The sequence below is a fragment of the Cyanistes caeruleus genome, chromosome 1 (genome assembly GCF_971803275.1).
Source record: "Cyanistes caeruleus chromosome 1, bCyaCae1.hap1.1, whole genome shotgun sequence".
NCBI lineage: Eukaryota > Metazoa > Chordata > Aves > Passeriformes > Paridae > Cyanistes > Cyanistes caeruleus.
The window spans coordinates 113,767,091-113,791,162 of record NC_141701.1 but is presented as its reverse complement, the minus strand read 5'-3'; the positions used below and the strand labels follow the sequence as shown (position 1 = coordinate 113,791,162).

At 37.4% G+C, this 24,072-nt stretch overlaps 1 long non-coding RNA gene across 2 annotated transcripts in view; it reads left to right on the top strand.

The window, feature by feature from the left end:
* LOC111923952 (uncharacterized) overlaps window positions 1-24,072 on the top strand; it is a 41,338-nt gene that overhangs the window by 3,998 nt on the left and 13,268 nt on the right. Inside the window, exons 2-5 of one of the 2 annotated variants that reach the window (XR_015276562.1) lie at window positions 11,389-11,503; window positions 11,655-11,770; window positions 12,530-12,696; window positions 13,473-13,558. The exons of the other annotated variant lie outside the window; for it this stretch is intronic. This is a non-coding gene — a long non-coding RNA (uncharacterized LOC111923952). The remainder of the gene's footprint in view (window positions 1-11,388; window positions 11,504-11,654; window positions 11,771-12,529; window positions 12,697-13,472; window positions 13,559-24,072) is intronic. 2 annotated transcript variants of the gene reach the window in all.

Below are 24,072 nucleotides of genomic sequence, written 5' to 3'. Positions count from 1 at the left end.
TAAGTGAAATCCTAGGCCCACTGATATCAGTGGGAGTTCTGCTGCTGGGGATTTCAAAAGCTGATGCTACCCTTCCATCAATTTTTAACAGATAATTAAATAGAGACGATATTTATCTACCAAGATTTAATGTCAAATGCTTAATGTTATGCTTTTTCTGTGTGCAGTAGATGAAGTATTTTCTACTTTTAACAGGCTTACCTGAAAAAATAAAGCAAAATCTGTTTTATATTAAATGTGTTCACTTTCCATAATTTAAAAAGAAAAAAGTAGAGAATGAACAGAGAAAATCAATATAAGGCCACAGAAGCTCAAAAGCTAGGATTATAAAAATGACATAGAATCAGATGAATCGTTACCCCTGTCTCCAATAGCGCCTATTCCCTTCTTATTTTTTAAATGGATTTTATTTGATTTTTCAAACTATGCATAAAATTCTGGTGAAGTTCTCACTGCATTCAAATGTGCCAGCATTTCCATACTGTGATTTGTGATATTGCACTTGGTGTGTTATGCACTAACTGGAACCACTGGGTTAATTAAAGCAGGAAGTATATACTAATATTTGGGAAACGTTGTAAATCTGAGTGCCTGGCATTCAGTTTCTACAAAACTGAAATATTCAATAGGAAAACGTTGGTAGGCTGAAACATTGATTTTTTCTTTTTGCTGAGAAAATATTTTAAATTCATTTGTAAGTCTATCTGCCTGAAATGCTGTGAAAAGGCACATATAGCCCCTTTAAAGTGATCTGGCCTCCCTGTGCAAAATAAGGCTGTGCTTTGTCCTGTGTTTAGGTGCTCTGTGCATCACAGGAGTGTCGTGACTGCAGCACTCATGGGAAGCAGTCTGCTGGAAAGGTCCAGGCTGTGAGAGATCCATCATTAGCTCCATAGCCCTGGAGGCTTTACATTAAGTGGAAGCAATTCAGGCTTGATCTCCAACATGTTTTGACACCTTGAGATTTGAAAGGGGGGAGGGGACAATTTCACATTCAGTAAAAGTGAGATGGAAACAAATGTTCATAGTAAGAGTTTCCTAACGGAAGGGAATTTCCAGTTTCTGATCACATCAATATTTTGTCATGTTCTCAAGGAAAATAATTTTTCTTTGGATTAAAACTAAGACAGTGTCTGCCCTAGAGCATATCCCATATGGATAAAACAATATTTATTTCTGGTTAGGTTTTATGTAAGTCAAATGAATGTAATGTTGAATTATTACTTTGGTATCTTTTGGGGCTAAGCATTGGTCAAAGAACTGCAGAAAATATGTCTGTTTGTCCTTCTGATTCCTAACTTGTACACAGATTACCTCTGCAATGGACTTTAGGTCTCCCTGGCCTCACAGATGCTACTTTGACCTTGTTGTGTATCTTCCTCCTGCTCTGTCTTCTCTTGCCTGGCAAGGCCTTACCACATTTTGCTCCAAATTTACTAGCCAGCTCTGTGCCTTTGTGATATTCCTTCTGATTCACAAGCAAACATGAAAAACATCTTGATGCAAGATTCCATGTGATCCCACGCTGATTAGATGCTTGTGGATCCTGTTACATGTCCAGCCTTGCTGGAATTTTCAAAATTTTGAGCTATGAGTCTTATGGTCATTTTGCTGGTTGTTTTTTCTAATTCTTCTGGCTTCTGTTAAATTGAAATGAGCAGATTTCCTGCATATCTCTAAAGAAAATGTAAATTTCAGTGCAGCTTCTCCACTGGCACACTCTTACTTTCTTTGATCATCTTGATTAACTCACTTGATTTTGTGCTGATATATTTTCTAGGCTTTTTATAGAGCTAGGTGGAAGTTTTTAAGGATTTGAGAGGAGAACATGCTTTTTTAGAGAAACTGTATATTTTCAAGGATTTCTAACAACTTTGGATATATTTTTTGAGTGGAGGTGAATAGTGGAGGAAAAAGTATTATTTATTTTTCATTTTTCTAGAAGATATGGTGCTTATGACACTGCACTAAGATTTGAAGATGCAGTTTATCTCCCAGCTCTCAACTGGAATTAATCTTTTGCTTCTCCAAAAGCCTGCTTTGAATCAGCACAGAAACTTGACTGGATCTTCAAAACCCCAGACTATGGCCCTCACCTTCAGTGTGGTTACAAAAGCTCCTCATCCTAATCCAGACAAACCTGCTATGTAGTTTGAGGTTTAATCTGAAAACAAACTTATGTGTTTTAAATTAAAAAAATTCTTTCAGAGTTTTGGTTTTGACTTGAATAAAACAGAAATAAGTCTCTAAATTTTGAAAGGTGTTGCAAGAGGAACTGGCTTTTCGTCATGTTCCTACTTTCATGCAGGATGTAAAGATGATCGATTAGCCTTGAATAGCACTATTACACCCATCAGAAAGTTCAGTAGACAGGTGTGAAGTATATTTGACAGTGGTCTTATTAATATGGAATTAAATCCATTGGTTGCTATCTGATGGGTAAATTTTGCTGTGCATGTGTATTAGTTTTGTTTTCAGGGAAAGGTTAGTTAATCTCTGGGGCATATCCTAGAAATACAGTGCATGTCTGTGTGAAACTTAAATAACCAGTGATTGAAAGTTTTTGGTTCATGAGCAGTGATTGGAAAATGTACTGCCTCTGTCAATTTGTTTCTATTTTCAGAAAGCTGTGAAATATCAGACTTGTAGATCCCATCAGCTTTATCAACTTCATGCTGTGCTATTTGGTTTTATTTCTAATAGGAATTGGAAAGTCTTGTGAATCACTGGAGCTAGAGATTAAGGATCTGGTTTTCAGACAGTGGGGGTCTGACTGCATTTTAATGCTCATTTCACTTGAGGTAGATGCTGTTTTCACAAGTTTGGCAGTTTCCAGTTAGAGGAGCTCCAAACAAAAAAAAATTGATTATGTAGGAGCTGAAACACTTTAGTGCCATAATCTCAGCCTTTTAAGCACGTACTTGCTCTTTGGCTGGCTGGTGACAAACTTTGCAGTCAGATTCCAAGCTCCAGGGGAAGGGTGATGGCAGGGGTTTAAGCAGTCCCTCCTTTCCTGAGCAACATGTCAGATTTGTGCTTCAGACAAGCTCTTTTTCTCCTGAGCATCCCCGTTTGCCTCTGAGTGGGTAGGCAGCCCCATAAAGCCGTGGTAGTGTGTGAAATGCCAGCAGCTGTGTATGAGTCTGCTCCCTGGAGCAGCACCACTTATGCCACGTCAGGGTGATTCAGATGCTCCTGAAAATGATCGATTTCACTGTATTACAAAGCAATCATACTTTCTCAGAAGGGTAGTAGAGATGTCTGCTTTGTTCCAGAGGTTTGCTTCAATTATTTCTTTGTAGTTAGGAGCAGACATCGTATAGCATAACCCTACCTGGTGTACCATTTTTCCTGGCCAAACTGCTGACTCAAAATCTACTTTGATTTTGTTTCAATATGGAATTACTTTTTTAAAGTTTTCCTTGGCAAACTGAAATATCTGAGGGTGGATGAGTCATCTTATTTGCCTCAGAAGCATGTTTTATTGTAGGAAACTCACATCTCCCTTTTTAAGGAAAATATGGACATTTGGAAAGTTAAAGAGTGATCCTGCTTTTCTTAGAGCAGGGCTCTTTAATGAAAGAGGAATTATTTCCTCTTTATTATGAGGAAATGATCCCATCACATCTTATGGTGTCTGTTTTAGTTTGGAATAATCAGTTTGGAACATTCTTGGAGCAAAAGCAGGAATAACTACCATTTCCATGTAGATGAGCCTGTGGTGAAGAACTATCAGGTACTGGGTTTTCTTTGTGCAATTCTTAGCATGATGGAATTTAGTGACTAAAATATGAAAACCTCCTAATGTAGCATGGAAGATGGTGGAAGAAAAATTAAATATGCATGTAGTGAGATTCTCTCCTGTCATACAGAACATGAGGAAATCTGAACTGGTGAAGCACAGAAACAGTATGAAAGAGAGGTTTCATGTAGTTTCTGTATTTCCAATTAATTAGCATGCAAATGCGCTTTCACTCTGTACAAGATGCACACTAGGGTCTGCAAAATTGGTCTTTAAAAACCAGAAGATTTTCAGAATTACACTATGCATTAGAAGTGCCCTTTGCACACATGTCATAAAAACCATTGCAATTACTAGGTTATATACTAGGTTGGTTTGGTTTGTTTTTATTACTTTAATTCTTTAATACGTGGGATATATGGTGCTTATTTATGGCAGATAAATTTCTTCTCTGTTTAACTGCTTACTGGTTAGGCACATAGCTTAAACCTGATGTCTAATTCTTGTCTTGAGTCAAAGGGGAAATAGAAGGAGCTCTGGATGGTTATTCTTCCTGCTCATCTCAGAAGACTATCTTGGGATCATGAGTTGCTGCTGGAGATGTCTGCATCTCTTCAGCAAGAGCGGAGTCTGCCTGACTACATAGAGTGGACTGCTAAATTTAGGTGGGATATATCCTGCCTTTAATGGGCAGCTACTCAATGTTGTTTTACTGCCTCAGTGTTCAGTATGCAGTGCTGGTCTTTATTGCCATGTTGGGTAACATCCTATTCAAACCCAGCTCTGAAGAAAGAAGTATTAATTTCCTCTGACCTTTTCTACGGCATTTGTCATTATTGTATCTGTGTGTTTCACAAACATTCTTACAGCCACCTTGAGACATAGTGAGGTACTATAAACCTCATTTTATAAGGCAAACTTCAGTTTTAGCATTTCCTTGGGTTTTGAATATCTGATTTGTCACTTCACTAATGTACCTTCGTTCCTTTATTTTTAAAGCAAAGATAAAGGTAGCCATGACAAACCGGTGATAATGCATAGCTGCATCTTTCCAACTCCCTTTCAGAAGGTTTCTACTTGACATCTTCAAACCTGCCCCTTATTGATAGTAGCCCTGAAAGAAATGCTTGCAGTTTGGTGGGAGAGAACTCCTAACTCATGCAGCCCAAGTCACTGGTGCCCCATAAAATCTGAGTAATAGTGTGTCTTGTTCCTCACTTTCATCTGGGTTTTCTGTAGGAATCAAGAAATTTCTAATGTGCAAAAATGTTATTTCTAGTAACAAAGTTGTGAGCATACTTTTGATGCTGAACTTTCCAAGCTTCTAATGGAGGAGTCCTGAAGCACAGGAGTAAAGGGAATAGCTTAGCTCCTAACCTGCATTTTACTGGCTGACTTAGGTTGTGTTACTCTATTGTGACTTCAGTCAGCCTGTGAGGGTCAAATTAAGTTAAATGTGAAGAATTTCAGTGCTCCAAAAGAATAAAATTGCAGCCAATATTGGAATTTGTCCTCTTGTCTGTAAGAACTTGCCAATTCTGTTTTCTCAAAAGTTACCTACTTTGTAGAGACTTAATATTCTGGTTTTTCCAGAGCTCTCATAGGCTTTTCTGAAAAAGCTTGCTTCTGAAACATGTTGGAAGGGGAGCATGACACTTAGAAAGGAGTTCCTTCAGCATGAAGCTGATGTCAGGTTTAGGGATCATTCTGGCTAACTAAAGAAAGTTAGAACCACTTAAATGATTGCTTGTTATTAATGGATACAGGTAATAAGGGGATAAATTATATTCCTTTTCACCGTGGGCAGTCTTTTTTAATATTGATGAGCTTCTTATGGAGATCTGACTCACTTTGAGCTTCAAACAAGTGGAAAAGTGCTACTTTTTTTAATGATTTTTTTTTTTTTTTTTATTAATGAAAAACTTTATTCCTCCAAGAAGTTTTAAGTCTGGTTCAAACCTTCTGGAAAATATTTATGTTGAGGAAGATAGAGGAGGACTTTTTCCTGAGTGGTGGAAGCCATAAGCAATGGAAAAGAGAGGTTTTTAACAGGAAATAATGAGAAAAATCTTGTCAGTGCCTGCAAGTAGAACTGCTTGTTTACTAAGAAACTTATATAATGTAAAAAGAGAGCTTTCTAGTGCACTCATAGCGAGGAAAAATTGTGTTCGTGGTACCACTTCTGCAGAATTCTTAATGAAAGTAGAAATAAATGCTGAACTCATGAGCATATGAAGTAGGAATTTTAGCACTGACTGCATGTTGGTTAACAAAATTAAATTAATATTGCATTGGGTTACAGTGAAATGTTCCTATGAAAACTCTTGTTGCAGTCAGGGGTTTACTTTTGGGACTGATTTTAGGGCATATACTGAAAAATTATATTTAATATCCTATTCTACATTTCATTCTAAGCAAAAGAGAAAGTTTTGTTGGAGACTTTCCAAGTTTCCATGGCAAGAATATTCAGTTTATTTGATACATACTGTTGTTAGTATGACTTGACTTATGTTTTGCAATTCATAAATGAAGAAAATATTTTCTTACTTCTAAGATATGAGTGTGGAATAGCTCAGACTGTTTGAAAAAAAAAAAGTGGATACTGAAATAACTCAGACAATTTTTCTTCTATTCATTATTTTCTGATCTCAGTTTTCCATGTGTGATTGTAAATTCTCCCTCAAAGATCTATAACTATGGCTTACAGGTTTCACTGGTCTTGATCTAAATACCTTGTGTGATGTATCCACGCTTTCTGATGCTTAAGATTTTTTTCTTGAGGCTAAGTGTTCTTTAATATTATGAACTATCATTATTCAAGATGCAATGAATTGCAAAGAAATCCGAAGAACTGCATGATAAAAAGATGCCTGCATTTCAATTCAAGTATCATTGCTATCTTTAATATTATTTGATGAGATGGCAAAGATTCTTTCTAAAATCAGAAAGATTTATTTATTAACCTCTATAACCTTTATCTGTCAGGAAACAGATGAAGTCTTATTGATGATACATAGGAACTCATTTTAAAATCTCCTAAGTCAGAAATTTTCTTTAGAAATGTCCACTGGAAATTAATCTGCAGTGAGCATCATAATTCTTTAGAAGTGTTGTTGTATGTGCCAGCACATGTGAAAACATTTGTCTTTACATCACCCCTAGAAAGCCTGGATTGCTGGTGTCCTAGCAGTTTTGAAATGGATAGATCTTTTCCGCTGTTGTCTTTTTTATAATGAAAGGAATCCCTAGCAAAAGCTGCAAAACTTTGTAGTGTGAGGCTGCCTCAACCTGGCTGTGGGTTCCATCACTGAGGCATCAAAGGAAATAAGTTTTGCACCTACCTTTTAGATGAACTTAAAGTTATGGTTTGGATTGGTGAAGTTGCTTGCCTACTTCTGCATTCTTCTTTTCCTGCCATACTGCACATAACTCTTCCTTTGGAGATGGAAGAGGTGCTGAGTGAGACCAAATCAACACAGTGTTTCTCCTTCCATTGGGATGCAGTGCAACATGTCCCTGCCTTTGGAAGATGGAGTGAGGTTTACGTTTTGCAAAATGGGGTGGTAAATTTAGTCAGAGAGAACATAGTTACAATGGAAAGTGAAAGGCAAAACCAGTAGTCTTCTGAAAAGTGCTGTATATTTAAAGATGAGGGGCCAAGACCTCATTCTACACTCTCTCATAGGTCTGGGGAGAGTTTATATCCAAGTGCATACACCTTTTGGAGAAAAACCTGATTGTGTTCACTATCCAAATTCACTCCATATAGTCATACTTCTAGCTGGCATAATCACAGCTGATTTGTTGCCACAGCTGATTTATGTTGTTAGTTGCTTGCACGCCTGCAAGACTTGGATAATATCACAGAAAAAAAAATGAAAAAGTAAGCATTTTTCTCTTTTATACAAAAAAACATAAACTTTTCCATATGCAACAGTTTTACTTTTTCATTATCTACTCCATACCAGTTGTATGTGAACTTATAATCATGCATTAGATACGTAACAATTCAACTGCTTTAGTTTAATATAATTTTGTCTCCATTTGAATAAATAGCATTTGAAATTATCTTCTGCCGAAACTTAAGTACAGCTTAGGAGTTGGGTTTTTTTGAATCAAAACCATAGGCAATATATTGGACTGTGGCTGTTAAATAAAATGCAGAGAATGAATGTAAGGAGGTGCTGTTCCAGATATTTGTTGTCTCAAGTGGCTGGTATTGGTTGCTTTGACATAGTTAATATACTGAGGATGGAGAATTAGGCAATATCCTGCTTAAGGTTCAGCTATTTGCAGAGCACTATCTTCTGCTTTAAAAACACAGGAAAAATTTCTACTGCTGTGTTTGGAAAAACACTTCTCCTTCTTTACTACCAGTTTAAATATTTTATTAAAGGACCCAAAATGGATATATAGTAAATTTGGTGATGCAGATGACAGAAAAGGAATATCTAGTTCAGGTCTTGAGGATGATTGGATTTTGGCTTATTTCAAACTCTTCAAGGACATGTGTGTGTAACTGTGGAGAAAGCGATGTGAGAAAGTGGTGCATTTCCCCTTACCTTTTTAGATTGTGCTCCTCTTTGACATGAAACTATTTAAACCTTTGGGATGAGTGAAACAAAACATTTTAATTTGCTTCCATGTTTTGTATGTAACAATTTAGAGTTGGGATTACCAAAATGTTATCCAACTGCCAGATTTTGGACAAACAAAATCCTACCAATGGCCTTTTTATCTAAGATAGTGCTTACAACATGAACAAAGTCTAGAGCTTGAACATCAGGACTGCAGACTTCCTGTGCTTAGAGTATTATTGAATACAAAAATAAATCAAATGAAATCCTACTGTTGTACTGAGTTTCTAAGAATTTGGCAGGACAGATTACTCTGATGAAGTAAAAATATTTCTGATAGTTTGAAACCCTCAGCTATGCAATACAGAAATATATATTTGTGATGCAGTTATTGAGAGTTCTGTGAGAATCAAATTCAGTGGGAGCTTATGCTAAGACCAGTCAAATTATTTCTAAATATATTGTTGATATTTTATCTTTTCTCCATATTGATTCATTTACAGCATTATACATATAGTGTCCTGGAAGGTTTCACAGCATGGAAGTTTTTGGGATGAGAACATTTAACATCCTGACACAATGGCTACAATTAGCAATTCCATGCAAAGATTGCTATGATAATTTAAAACACATCAGGAATTTAAACGTCCTCCACACTGGTAAGGATCTCCTGATCGGAAAAGAGACTAAAGCTTTTTCTGAAAGAAATCTTACTTGAGAAAAGCTGACTCTGCTGCTAGAAATAAGTTAACATGGAATTATACACACTGGTGATCCCCAGCTGCAGATGAACTAGTTATTGGAGAAAGGGTGGTGGATTATGGTGTTAGAAGATAAATGGTTATTCCAGAGACATTATTGAAGGATAAAGGACCTTTGTGAGAAATATATATCTCTAAGGAATTTTGGAAGCATCAGGATTTTTTAGAGTTATTTTAGAAACAACTTTGAGAGAACAGAAGGAAGGATGGTATGTAATTTTAATAGAAGACAACCTATAGTTTCCTATAGCAGATCGATGCCAGGTTTGATGTTTACAGCTGACAATAAGGAAAGAAGACTGGAGTATCTTGATAAGTTGTCAAATATATTTAGACATGAATAATTGGTGGGTTTTTTTCTTAGATTTGTTCCTGGTTTTAAGATAGTTAAGTTGTTCTGTAAAAAGAAATGAAAACAAATGATCATTATTTCAAGCCCCAACAGACAAAGCTTTAGCTTTGACTCAAGGTTGCCATACTACACATCCCTCCAAGATATGCCTTAGGACACTAAAATGAGTGATGTAGTCTGCCAACTTTTACTTCATATTCTATTCATGTGTTACCATTTGCCTTTCACACTTCAGTATCTCCAATACTCAGGACAGGCATTATTATTCTCCTTTGCTTATCACTGAGATATTTGCCTTTTTAACAAATATATAGAGTTTAACTACAGTCTGAAATGAGAACAGATGCCATGTGGTGTGTGTTGATACTCATGGGCCATAGCTGGCCATTCTCAGAGTGGCAGGAGATGTATGTCCTGAAGGGAGGTAAATGTTGAAATGTATGTACTGGTGATTAGAATACTGAAGAACAACTTATTTGCTCTGTTCTGGTGAGCTCTCTCTAGAAAATGCAAGTACAAAATTATGTATATGGATATGGATTATCTTTCTTTTTAAGAATTTTGCATAAAAATGAGCACTTGTTACTAGGCAGCAATACTTGGGTGTTTCCTTACTTTCCTTACTCCCAAAGCTTTCTCATGCCGTGGTATCCTTTTTTTCTTGAAGCTTCCTATAGGCATGCTCTGGTCTGACATCACTATAGTCAAAGTCAGCTGTTCCTCTGATTTTTCTCACAGTGCTCTTTCGTAAGATATGCTTCTCTCTCTCTACCTCACTCCTTTGCAAGTTACTTTGGCCACTGTTAAGAGTCCTTTTTAATAATTCCTTTGGAACAGTGGTCATCAGTCAACACAGTATTTCAGATGTTTAAATGTTTTAGACTTCAGACCACAACCCAGTGAACTCTTGTGACTGAGCTTGTATGGCTTAAGAAATTACTGCCTCTTGATTTCTATCTGACACTCTCCCCTGCCAAGCTCTGGCACTGTAGCAGATGGGTTGAGCTTTTCAGCCAGGAACTGTGCTCAACTGACCAGTCTGTTGTACAGTCTGTGTACAAGTATTGTAATACACAGCCCAGTGATAATGAGATTTTTTCCTCACATATCAGTTGGTTTTATCATTATCCCTGATGTATTACTGAATATCACAAGGGGGGTTTTAACCCAAAGACCACTAAATATTGTGGTTTAATCTTGTATGGATTCTCAAATGAATTTCTGAATGAAGAAAAATCCTGAAAAGGTTTGGGAAAAACTGCACTGAATCAATCTCTTATTTTTGCTTTTTGGTTTTACTTGTAATGCTATTTAGAACTGTTGGCCATATTTCTGCTTTTATGCAAATGACTGCCATAAATATCTTCTGTTTATCAAAATTCCTTCAAAGCCATGGAGTACACAATGCTTACATTGTTTTGCATTTTAATAATTTCAAGACTGTATTTGCTATATAACTTCTATTAAAAAACCCCAACAAATCAGCATTAGCTTACTCAAATGCAGCCACCTTTTCTTCATACAGATTAATTTGGACAATATTTTGTGTTTTAGTATACAGATTGCTTTAGCATTACTGTTTGTCCATTTAGATGATTAGCATTTATGCAATGTTGCAGAACTGTGGCATTCTGTCAACTGAAGTTAGAGAAGTTTTATTACAGTAGCATATCTTTGAATAACAAGCCCCTCAATTGTGTCTATGAATGCTCTCTCACTCTTGGCTTGTACACATAACCAGCAACAGTACCATTATTTTATTGCAGGTTTTATGTATGTTCTTTTTAGCTCTCAAAACATCACAGCAGTTCCAAAATTAACTAGCCAAACATGTGCTGTTCAGTATGGGGACACCATGTTAATGAGTAATGATTAATATCCTGCTTCAGGACTGGGGCCAGAATCTTCAATATCTAATAATTTTTGATCCTTCTGCTTTTTTATGCTCATAATCAGGGGGTTATTCAGCCTGATTTGTTTGGTGCTCAGATTAGGTGCCAAGAGGTTCCTGACTACGGTCCATGATTATTGGCAGAGTGCATGCCTGCTGCCTACAGATGTACCCTTAGAAGTGAGTGAAGCAAGAACCCCTGTATCCATCAGAAATGCCCAGTGGGTTTTTAGAGGGCTATTGAGAAGCAGCTCTGTCTGGTATAGCTTAGACTCCTTCCTTCTCCTTCTTCTTTCCCTCCCTCCCTTCCTCCCTCCTTGTCTTTACTCAGGGACATATAATTCAGGAGCTGGAGCATGGCACCGATGGAGACAGTGCTGGATTCCCAAAGCTAAAAGGATTGCTGCCATTATATAAAAGCATTGCATAGCAACTTTCTTAAATCAGGTGGGATATCGATTGCTTTTCTGAAGGAGCTAATTGAATCTGATACTCAACAGAGAAAGCAATTCTTTTTGAAGCACTGCCTCAAGAACTGTATTATCTAAAAGACACATTAGATGGATGCAGCAAACAACATTTTTGTCAATAGCTCCAAGAATGAAGACTGTTCTTGAAAGCTGTTAAAATACATACATTTTGCATTTCTATTCCAAAAAAGGGTATATTAGGTAAAAATAATTTTAAAAAAAGCTTTCTTATTTGTCCTTAAATGTAACTTCCTTAATATGCCTTTCAAAAATAGCCTGTGCTTACTAACATTTACAGAAGGCTCATGTGGAAATTCATGTAAAGTCAGGACTCCTGATTTAGCAATTGCACTTTACACCTGTGCTTAAAGCTAAGAATATTTCTGAATGCTCTACTGGATATGACCAGAAAAAAATTGATGTAGGGTAGATGTAATATCTGATTTGAAAATTTGCCAAATGTCTAAACTCCTGAAGGAAGTTTGAGCATCGGTGTATTAAAGTAAAAAGTCTTGCTTTATAAATGCAAAGCTGATCACTGAATCTTCTGGCTAGGTTCTTGGGCTCTCCAGTAATCCAAGGCCAAGGGGATTTATGAGATCATCAGGACATTTGGAAAACTTGAAAGAATTACAACTGTTAGTTTGAAACATGAATGAATATTGGTCACTGGGAGTGGTGTTGGTTGATTTAGCAAAACCCCTTGACACTGAAAGGCATTCTCACATTATTACAGTTCTTGAACAGAAGGGTGTGACAATCATAACATTATATGAAGATATATGAGAACATCAGTATTACACTGACCTGAAGAATGAACGGCTGGATGCTGTTGGGATTTGGAGTGGTACAAAACAGGACGATCAGATGCTTCCAATTTTGTTTAACTCATCTATGGATGCTGTAAGTGTATAACTTGGATGAAGAAGGGTGTGGGTTTCAATATTGCTTGAAAAATAAACAACTGTGATCTTTGCACACAACTTGCTTCTGTTGAATGGATCCTGTGTAGGAATCCTATGCAGAAAAAATAATGAAACTGGGGAGGTCTTCTTGAGCTAACTGGCCTCAAGACATAAAAGGAGGCAGAATTTACATCAAGACCACTAAGGACTCATGTAATCAGTTACTGTCCTACATGGGCAGTTAACAGCACCCCTTCAATATGATTGAACCTGCTAGCCCTGAAAAGTACCTGGACTATGTATTGACCCATAGACTGGAATATCAAACCCAGAATTACTGGAAAAGGTAAAGGGGTGGTTGCAGCATATTGGAAAGGTTCTATTTGAGAGATTTTATACAGCTGACATCCTGAAAGGATATACTATTTTGTGATTACATCAGTTTGGCCTGCCAGGTAAAGCATAACCCTTGTTCCAGGAAACCCTAGACTTGCAATTTGACCTGCTGTCAAGGAAGGGTTACATCTATTGGAAAGTACCTGCCAAGTCATAGCACAGCATGTGATGTGGCTGTTTAGGTGTTACCAGACTGATCTCAGGACTGATCCCTAGTGTGGCCAGATTTAAGAGTGCACAGAATTGTGCTGTCTTTGGATGAGACATCAAAAGCAGTTGTTGAGCAGGATGGCATTGAGAAAGGGTTTGAAAGACTGTGAATTGCAGCAGGAGGTCATAAGGATTTTATCTTTCAAATATTTTCAAATTTTCCATCAGTTTGAAACCCAGAAGAAGTCCTGGTTATATCAGAGGAATTATGTGGTGAGGAACCGGACTTGGAATGGGAGATAACCATTGCAAAGGTAATTTTTCTGAAATCCTGTAACTGGAAAAACTAAGAATTAATAATTTGGACCTAGCTTGTTACCCAAGGCTGGGAAATTTTTAGCTTTGAGAAGAATATTAGTAACAGCTGGATTGAACATTAGAGGAATTCCCTATAGAAAACTCATTAAAGAGGAACAGCTGAGAGCTAGTGCCTACCCAGCTAGAGAGTTTCAGATTAAGGATAGGCAACAGACTCAAATAATGCAGATACTGCCAGCTGGAGAATGACAGCTGTGCACATATTCTTGCATACTGCCCCATGGTACAAGATGCTAAGATTAAGAGACATAACCAACTATGTGACATCTAGGTGAATGAAGCTTAGGAAAAGAACGGTAGTAGTCCAGGAAGCAATGTTTGAAAATGAATAAAGTGAACTGTGTAAACCAGATATGGTATTTGTTAAGGAAAATCAGGCCTTTGTAGTAGATATAGTTAGATATGAGACTAAATCAACATATTTGGAAGACAGAATAACAGAAAAAGTAAAGAAATATCAATATCTTAAAATTCAAGAAGTGACCAAGGCCACTAATATTAAATTTATAGTATTTCCTTTAGGAGCACGTGGGAAGGGGTATGAAGGCAACAATTAAGTATTAGATGGACTAGGACTCTGTGCAGTTCCTGACAGGAAAAGGTTATTCCTGTCATCATGCCCTTTTTACATCACTGGACGTTGTACACATGTTTGCTAGTTGAGCTTGGATTGGTTTAAGGTCTTTATGAATTGTAGTTATATGTACCAATGACTTGTACATAAACTTATCCCTTTTCATCTATTGTTTGAAGGGCAGTGTCACTGTGTATGCTGCAAACCAATTTTCTGTTTTTATAAGGTTAGAAATAGGAGGGTGTTGATAGTATGTAGAGACAACAGTGGACTTGGAATCATGATGTGTTATCCATCCTGCCAGAAGACAGCAATTACTGATCTTTACTTAGGTGACTGAGCTGTCTTTCTTGACACAGAAAAGCAACATGTATAACTTTATATATAATTTGGTAAATATCTTGCAAGGAGGGCTTGTATCTGGCTTGGAAAATGACACTTTCACTTCCTTACACTCTTCATTCTGGCCATGCTCACAAAACACCTTTTGGCAATGAGCCTATTGGAGCCACCATTGTTGTTTCTTCCTCTGCCATGTGAACAGTGTGGTCCCCTCAGCTCAAGGGATGCTGCCAGGTCCAACCTCTTCACCTGGGTTATGTGTGAATTAGGGACAGAGCTTTTCTTCCTATCCTCAGGAAGGACAATTTGGTATGCCTGTTATTGCTGACTTTATCAGCCCTTTATGTTAAACATCAGACTTTCTGCTTCCTTCCTGCTCAGGACTAACTGTAGTTGAGTTAGTTTGAAGCCTTGGTGACTAAGTCGTGTTCTTGCAGGCTGCTGTAAAACAATGTAATAGGCATATTTACAATGAGATCCATGGGGCTTTAACTACACAGTGCCCATTAATTTCAGCAGAACAGTCAAGATCTTGTTCTCTTTCCATACTATGTCTTGTTTAAGTTTCACTTAGCAATATTGACTTTTATTAGACTTGTGCATTATGTGTTTACTTTCTATAACATCCTGTTACGTTTTCTATGAAGGCATCACAAAGCTAAAGTTGCAATATGAGTTTGCTTAATGAGGTACTTCTTGAGTGTAAATTCATAACAGTCGTGAATTACAAAAGATGACCTTCAGGTCGGTGAAATTTCTGTTTCAAAAGGAATCTCTTTGGGTCTGAGGTTTAGTCATTGAATCCTAGAACCATGGAATCTCCTGAAGTGGAAGGCACCCACAAGCCTCATCTACCTCTAACTCCCAGCTCTGGTTTCTACTGCTTCCTTGGAGTTTGATGCTAGAACTACCAGCACAGGTTACTATTGTATGGCTATGGAATCTAAAACGAGATTTAGTTGAATCTTGTTATCCTTCACCAAAAGTGCACAGGCAAGATTTTCAAGTACTTGACTGTTGTCTCATTTGCATGTTTAAGCTACATTTTCAGAGCAAGAAAAATAATAAAGAAATTACGCAGTGCTACAGAACATAGCCTCTGTCTGATTTAGTGGTTCTATTACTATTGTGATTCATGGCTAATTCATACAAATGAAATTAGGTTATATATTACTATTAGGAGATTAACATTTCATGAATTTAATAAATGCTTTCATGGCTACTCTGAAATCTAATTCCCTGGCCTAAAATGTCACCCATGTCTGCTTGTTTTAGGCAAACCAGCTTAATTCAGTTTAGTACTGCTGGGAGAATGTTAGCTGAGATTCGTTTTGAGTGGAGTCACTGCCCTTTTCTTCCACCCTCTGTCCCCCCTCCCTGTAAATCTAAGATGCTATAATGTTAGAATGATGCAGGAAAAACACTCTGTTAGCTGACCACTTGAAGGAGAGAATGACATACTAGCTTACATCATCAGGATTGGAAATGTCAGGCTGCTAAGGATAAGCCTATCGGATACATATATATAAAAGTTAATTTATGGTATTATGCGTAGGCAGTGGTTGTATTCTATTAACTTGAGGATATGATCATTGTGCTGTTCTCCATGGCATAATATGATTTTCTTAAAGGCCCTCAGCAGTGTTCATTGCAGCCTTGGAAATGGTAATGATAAAGGCTTTATTCAATTGTGGTAAATATAAACATATAATATATTTCATCTCTGATTCAGATTTACTCATTTTATGGATGAAACAAGGGTGTCTTGCTGCATTTGAGTGTAAGCCTTGTTCTTTTTTCTTCTTTTACCAGCTTCTGAAGGATTCTGCAACATTTGTTCAATCTCAATTAAGACCCACACTTGACAGCCTCCCCTTAAATAATTTGCAGTTAAATTTTATGGACTTCATGCCAAAGTGCTACTTCTTCTCAACTTTCGTTTGGTCATGTTACTCTGGAGCAACTGAAGCCATAGCCAAAGCCCAGAAACGAAGGGTTTATTTTTGTCCTGTTTTTTGGCACAGTTAAACTTAGTTGTGGGTTAGTTGTGGGAATTTTTGTTGGTTTTGGTTTTTTTCTTCCTTTCCCCTCCTGCAACAAGGAGCAGTGAGAACTAGGAGGAAGGAGAGGACCTCTTCTCTAGGCCCATGCTTTGGTTCCTGGAGTGCATGTGGAGGGTCTGTGGGAGTGGGATAAATCCTGATCAGGTCAAAGAGAAAGATGAGGTGGGGCTGGGCTGAAGCTGAATCTACATCAAAAATCTTATTGAACTGTTACTTAAAAGGAGGCTGGATCAATTATGGGATTTTTAACTTAGAAAAATAGGTAAACCATTATTTTTCACATTAAATAAATGGCTTGAATACCAAATGTCAGGAAATAACTAACTGAGTTCTGAAGGGAATCCAAAGCCCTGAAGAAAATTGGCTGTATTTAAACTGTTCATCGTGGTCAGGCTTAAAGGCCTGGCCAAGCCCCAATGTGCTTTACAACTATTAGTTATGGGTGATGGTGCCAAGTCACAGCTCTTCTGCTTTGCTGTGCCTGAGAGCTGCTGGGTCAGTGCCTGCAGCCTGCCCCACACTGCTGTGTCTTGGAGTTTCTTGCTTCTCCTCAGCCCCAAGACCAGAGGCTGTCAATCCATGATTCACTCCCCTGTCTGACTTCCCTGGCCACAGTGGGGGCTTGGGAGAAGAAACAGGATCAGGCCCTAAAACTGCCTGACCTTGCCTAGGAGATCATAAAGCTGCATGCATTTCTTTCTGCTCTGGATTTACAAATATGATCTCCTTGAGTCATTAAACAAGAGAGAGCACTTTCTTCATTTGAACGGTAGAAGTTTCTGTGACAATTCCTTTCACAAAGACTTCTCAACCTTTTAGGCAGTGTACATTTCCCTTACCTGTAATTTTCCATGTTTCCAGTGTATTTGTATTATTTCAGGAATCCCTTTCCAAGTGGATATCAATCTCTAAATGATATCTGAGCTACTCCTCACTCTCTCTCTCAAAATCCATTCCCTGAATCATCTTTATTACAGTGCTTAAAAGACATATACGATGCATTGCTAATTGCCAGCTGGGGATCACTTATCATTATTGATTTACTTTTAAATTACTCTGACAAGATGAGGAACAATAAACCTGAGCATGTAACTCACTTTCATAACGGCATATTGTTGCTGTTATCCTCATGTCCATAAATTCATATCTGCAGTTTGCCTAAAATCACTGACTTGTCTTTGTTCTGAGACAACCATCTGCCAACAATGTGCAATCCTGTGTCGTTCAACAGCAAATGCAGAATTCCCCTGATACTCCTTAGAGAAATGGAAGGAATCTAAAGCAAAGAGTTCATATTCTTACTGAGGCATCGGATTGTAGATTTTTTTGGACCTACAATCCTATCTGAAATGAAAACTTGTGTTCTAACATGGGAATGTTCCTGCTAAGCTGTCAAAAGTTTTCATGTTTATTTTCATTGTTTTTTTTATAGGCTAGACACTTTTTGATTATTGATAAAAATATCTTTAAAAAAAATTACGATTTCTATATATTAGCGGGAGAATGTAACTTAAAAGCATTCATGTAATTATGCCAATCCTGAATCATATCCAAGGGTAATCAAGAAAATTCTAAAGGCTCTAAGCTTTCAGGCTTTGTGGTTGGTGACATTACATTAAATTTAAAAATGCTCAGATAAATTTCTTTCCCTAGTTGAGCTGATGAACAGAATTTGATCGTGGTGAATGCCTGTGTGTTGACTTATTTGCCTAAGGACCTTAGTGGGAAGCTTTGCAAGGCTCAACAAACAAAATTCAAGAAGAAAGGGAAGTTTGTGGCAAAAAATCCAAACAAGGCTTCCTAAAATCCTCTTTTGGGCAATCTTGAAAAGAATACTAACAAGAAACTGCAGCTTGTAACCAATCTTGGGGCCTCACAGCTCTGTGCCATCACTAAGGGCGCTTTGGTCCCTGATGCTGCCCCAGCACTTACACATGAGAGGCCAGGAAACTCTGAGCCGATTCATTTATGAATCCCCAATAATCTTAAGTGTAATTTTTATCTTAATTTCATTTTTGTTCCTTGTATTTTATTAGCAGGAGAGATATCCCAATTTTAACTTTAGGCCATTAGTGCATTTGAGAGCTTTGTGAGCTCCTGTAAAACGCATATTGGTAGAAAAACAAGAAAGACAAATTTTGCAAATAGAAATAATTCTGAAAATGTGGCCTCAGGTACCTTAACTTTTGGGCTCTGTATTGGAATTTCTAGGAGCCTTAGAACCATACTGTGTAAACCTGCACTCACCAAGAAGCAGCTTTCCCAAAAGGAAGCTCAAGTAGCCTGAGATTGCAGATTAGATAACTCTGCTTCACTGCTGTTTAAATGCACTTTAAATTACTCTGGCTTCAGCTGGACATTCTGTAAATTGGTTGTTACTTTCTAGAATTTGCAAACAGATTATTTCTTGAAGAAATGCTGTTCATTTAATAATTTCTGTAATTTACTCTTGATTCTTCAGAGTTTAGACCTTGATTTGATTTTAAATTTGGCAGCAACTTTGATTCTTAATTTAAGCTAAAATTAGAAATAATTGAAAATGGCAACATTTTCATATTTTTATTGATTTTTTTGTTGTAATTTGTTGTCAATGATTTTAATAACATTTATGCAATGAAGTAAAGTCATCTTTCTTTCAGTAAGGAATATGGTTCTTAAATAATTTAAGATTATATTCACTTTTTTAGTTCTTGATCCATAAGCCTCAGGATAATACAATTGCTAGGTTTATATTGATTTTGGTTTTGATATTTTAGCCATATAGATGCATAAAGATTCAGGCATATTGTTTCAGCTAAGCTGGAGTGTGTGGAAGGAAACATAACCACTGCCTGGTGATGTGGTTGTACAATAGCTTCATACAGGCCTTATTTGACAGCAGGTGAAAGCATTCCTTCTGCTTAAATTCCTTCTGCTTCTATTTTAGGATAACTTTGATCTTATTAACTAACTTACATCCATCCTTTATATGTACTATTAAATAAGGATATAAGAGTAGCAGCTGCATCCCAGTGGTTGGAAGACTTGTATTCATGTATGTTCCCATTAAAAAAAATAATCTTGTGATGTTATTTTGCTTTTGATGAGTCAGGTTGGGTTATGCTAATGGGCTTCTGTTTCAGAAACTGTATGGAGGGGTACAAAAGTGCCACTGAGTAGGGTCATGGACAGAAACTCCTTTTTTTTGTGATATACAGTAGAATAAATAAATAAGTATTCCTCAATTTTGCTCCAACTTTTTGATAAGGAGAGCAAAAACTGAGGGAACCTTTGTGATGAAGGGACAAGTTCTGTGCTTGGAGCAGAGCCATTGTGTTTGCTCGTGGGAGGGCTGAGCATTGCAGGGAGAGATCTCAGCTGTCTGCAAGTAGCACTACTGGGTTTGGACCCTGCCTAAGTTTTGCACCTCATCATTGATTTCCTTAGCTGTTGTATCCCTGCTGGCCTTAGACTTGTTTTGTACAAATCAATTTGCAAGCATGGACAGACCAAGAGTTTGGAAGGGACTTGCTTTGTTTCTTGCTTGCATATTGGAGAGGCTTTTCTTCACGAGATGGTAGACATGACACAGTCACCTTTGCTTTCCTTACACATCTCCTGGTTTTTAATGAGAATTTTTAGATGGATAAAAATGGCATGGAAGAGCTCCCACATCCTCTCTTGTTTGTCTTGTCCGTTTTAGGGGAATATCAATATCATAAAAACTGACACCATGAAGGGGTTTAAGCTGCTTAGTGGTGTAGGCTTAACATAAAAGAATGGGACTACAACCATGATCTTGCAGCATTCATTCTCTGTTTCTGTGTAAGTACTGCTTGCATGGTTTCAGCTGCAGCATTGAAGAAATACTTCTTGAGTATTAAATATCTCTTGCATGTCAAGATTTTGATATTGCTTTAATTCTCCCACCATAACTAGTAGTCACTTGTTTTCATGATGCTTTCAGTCTGTTGCTCCACTCCATTGGCAGGATGATAAAACTTACTCAAAAGTGAGAAACAATTTGCACATTCCACTGCTTTTAATAAAAACATACCTAATCTATTCCAGGATAGAACATGCCTGGCTTCTTCTAGAAGGTACTCAGTTTCCTTTTAGAATCCATTTGGAGTTCTTGTATGAATTAAATTAGAGATTGCTGTCTGCTTTCTGGAAAAAAAATAAATCTGCTTTTCCAAAGTAAGTTTAATATTATTGACTATTTTAAGATTAAATACCTCTTCCAGCTGGCAAGGGATTTTATAATTTTGACCAGAAATCTTCAGAAAATCTGCTGCAAAAGCTGGGAGAGAGAAAACAAAATAATCTTTTAAAACATGTTAATTATTTTTCTGGAGCATGTTTAAGCCTACAGCTTACTCTATCTCAGAGATTTAACAGTTTAGGAAGCCTTATCATTAAGCAACTGCAGGGGACTAATTTTTTTCTAAGACTGTGGAACCATGGAAGAAAGATATGTCTGTATCCATGATTGATCTACAGTGCAGTTCAGTTGTTATATGACTCTGCTAAATGTGTGCAGTTCAAGGCAGGGTTACTCCCTGATAAGAAAGAAATTCAGGCACTAGGGCTGTGTGAATATTTATGTCTGCGGTTTCTTTACACATGCTGCTTAAGATTGACTGCGGCTCAAAAAAAAAAGTGACATCTGCAATACCTGCTTTTTGCAATAGGTCATGTTTATAGACGTGCTAATTTCTTACTCCTCAAAACATTCTAACCTTTGCCACTCTCCTTTGGCAGCCTTTTACTCTCCTTTCTTCAAAAATTAGCTGTGTGAATGTTTTATTGTCTACTACTTTATTATTTTCTGTATTTAAGGTAATACAACATTACTTACTGTCTCCTTTCAGCTGGAATTCAGGCTTTTGTTTCCAAATGACTGCAAGTCAGTCACATCTTCTAATTTCTTTCTTTTCAACCATCTCAGTTTCCATCTAGTTTGAACCGGATCAGATGACGGCTGAAAATCCATGGATTTCTGGAAGAGAGTTTATGGCTGCTGTTCTGCCACCTCATATCTAGTTTTTATAATTTTTTTTTTTTTTGTACAATATTTTGGCTGCTGATGGCAGCTTTCTCCAACAGCTAAAAAAAACCTGGAAGATGTACTGGTGGTAAGAGGTTTTGGAGGATTTTCTGCATGGTTGTTACATACACAGGTTGTTTATTTTGCCTGGCAGCATCCGTGCACTGTTTCACAGGATACTTCTGGTTGCCCTATATCTGCAGGCTTCCATGGGCCTCACCTGACTGAGGCATCTCCTTCATGCAATGGCAACCACTCACCACTGCTGCCTGTTTCCAGTCTGTTTGTCTCAATTCTGGGGTCAGCCCCACTGTGCCTTGCCCAGGCTCAGGGCCCAGCAGGGTATTTCTAACCCAGGTAATATGTTAGGTCAGAGATGCCAGGCTGTGTACCCAGAACCAGTTTGCCCACCTGGGGCTTCACCAGGCAGAGCCCAGGCACCCCAAATCCTGAACTGCTGCTCTTCTTTATAAGCCCAGACACTTTCTCCTCAGCCTCCTCTCAGCGATTATCTTCCCTAATGCGTCCATCATGATGTATTAAATTGGTTAATTAACTTAGCCACTGAGCATGAACTCAGGCTCCTGCAGCTGGCAGCATTAGGCATTCTTTAGATATGATGCAACTTTAAATTCTGTCTCTGATTATTTTCCTCTTACCGTAGAAGACTTATATTGTGTGGCCATTGTTAGACCTTTGATGAACTATGCATATGTATTAGCCTACTATCTAGCCACTTATCAATCATACTCTTAAGTTCCCCATTGTTTCTGTGGCACTGCACATATAATTAGATGTAATATTTTTTCAGGTCTGCACCACATTAAATCTACATGGCTAAGCAAAGTGGTTTAATCTCAAAATAAGAGGTTCTTTCAGAATTTTTCTTACAACATGCTCTACATAGTCATTGATTTATTCAGTTAACTAACTAAATTAGATAGTTAATTAATTTTCAACTATAAGATATTACTAGCTATTTTTCAGGAACAGAGAACATTTTACAGCTGTGGAACAATTCCAAAAAAATCTGCACACTTGCCTTTTCTGCTGTTGTGAGAAAGAGGACCCTGTGATAAAAGTACTTTTGTTACTCTAATACCTAAAGTTTTACCGAGAAAAACCCCAAAAAAATTCACCCAAAAGAAGAAGATAAACACAAAAATTATTTTTCAACACATACACATATAGCTATATATACATGCTGGGGTCTGTGCATGGTGTACATATATATATATACATATTTGTACATTGGTATCTATGTATCTATATCTCCTATAGATCTTGAGAAAGGTTTTATCCACGTGGAATATTTTGTCCTATAAAGTGAGTACAGGCAGGAATGTGTATCTGAGGTATTTTCCCGTAGAGGGGGGCATGTGTGGCCCTGTGGCACCAAGTGTTCTGAGCTCAGTGCAGGTCAGCCCCTCGTGCTGGGTGGGGCTCCCTCGGCTGCACGCTGCCTGTAGGGAGTGTCTGGTGAGAAGGTCAGGCAGCTTCTGGCCTGGAGTGCCTGAAGCCTCAGCATCTTTCTTTGCTGCTGACCCAAGATCATTGCTTGTTTTAAATTTCTCATAGCAAACAGATGAGTCACACACTCTGTCCTCACTTTAAATTTTTAATTAATTCACATTACTTTGATATATTTCGTTGGATTTTCTATACATTATTCTTTTTATACATTGAACTTTCTTTTCTTCATTGTCCTACAATTTTCAAAGAAGAATAGTGTGCAGTGGTGCAACAAAGTTCTTATTTCTGTGGTTTCTTGGTTCTCTGGCTTAGAGGATTCTACCTTAACTTCTTTTTTTTTGTTTGTCTTTCAAAATAGAGTTAGAAATGGCCCTTTTATTTATTTTTTTTTCCTGAAGAAAGACCTGAGCTATAGATTAAAATAGCATACATGCTCTTTGACATCCAGAAATTACAATAATATGGCAAACTCCAGGAGCTTTAGAAATGTATGGATTTCTGAGTACTCAGACATTTCACAGTTTCACTCCAGTCAGAAATAAATGTGCAAGATATAACCAAAAATTTGCAGAAAGACTATCTATGCTAACATAAATTAGAAAAGCAGTGAACTGTAGGTAATTAAGAATAGCCTGGATACTGCAATTCTGAAAGTAGTGTGAATATATAACTACTTCAACTTATTAGAGAACAGTTGAACCTAAGCTATTTTGAAATAATTTTATGTCTTCCAGTAATTAAACTGTTGGACCCAAGACCTCTTTTGCTACTGCATTGCATTGCATTGGCTGTGCAAAATTCTGTTGCTAGGACACAATGCTACCAGAACTTCATCTTATTTCCTTCAGAACTGATACTTTAATGCCTAAGACCATGATTCCTTCTCAAAAGATGTGCTCAGGTGGCTCATGTTCCTGTGTTCACTGCTGGATCTCTAAATTAATGCTTGCATGTACAAGAGAGGAGAAG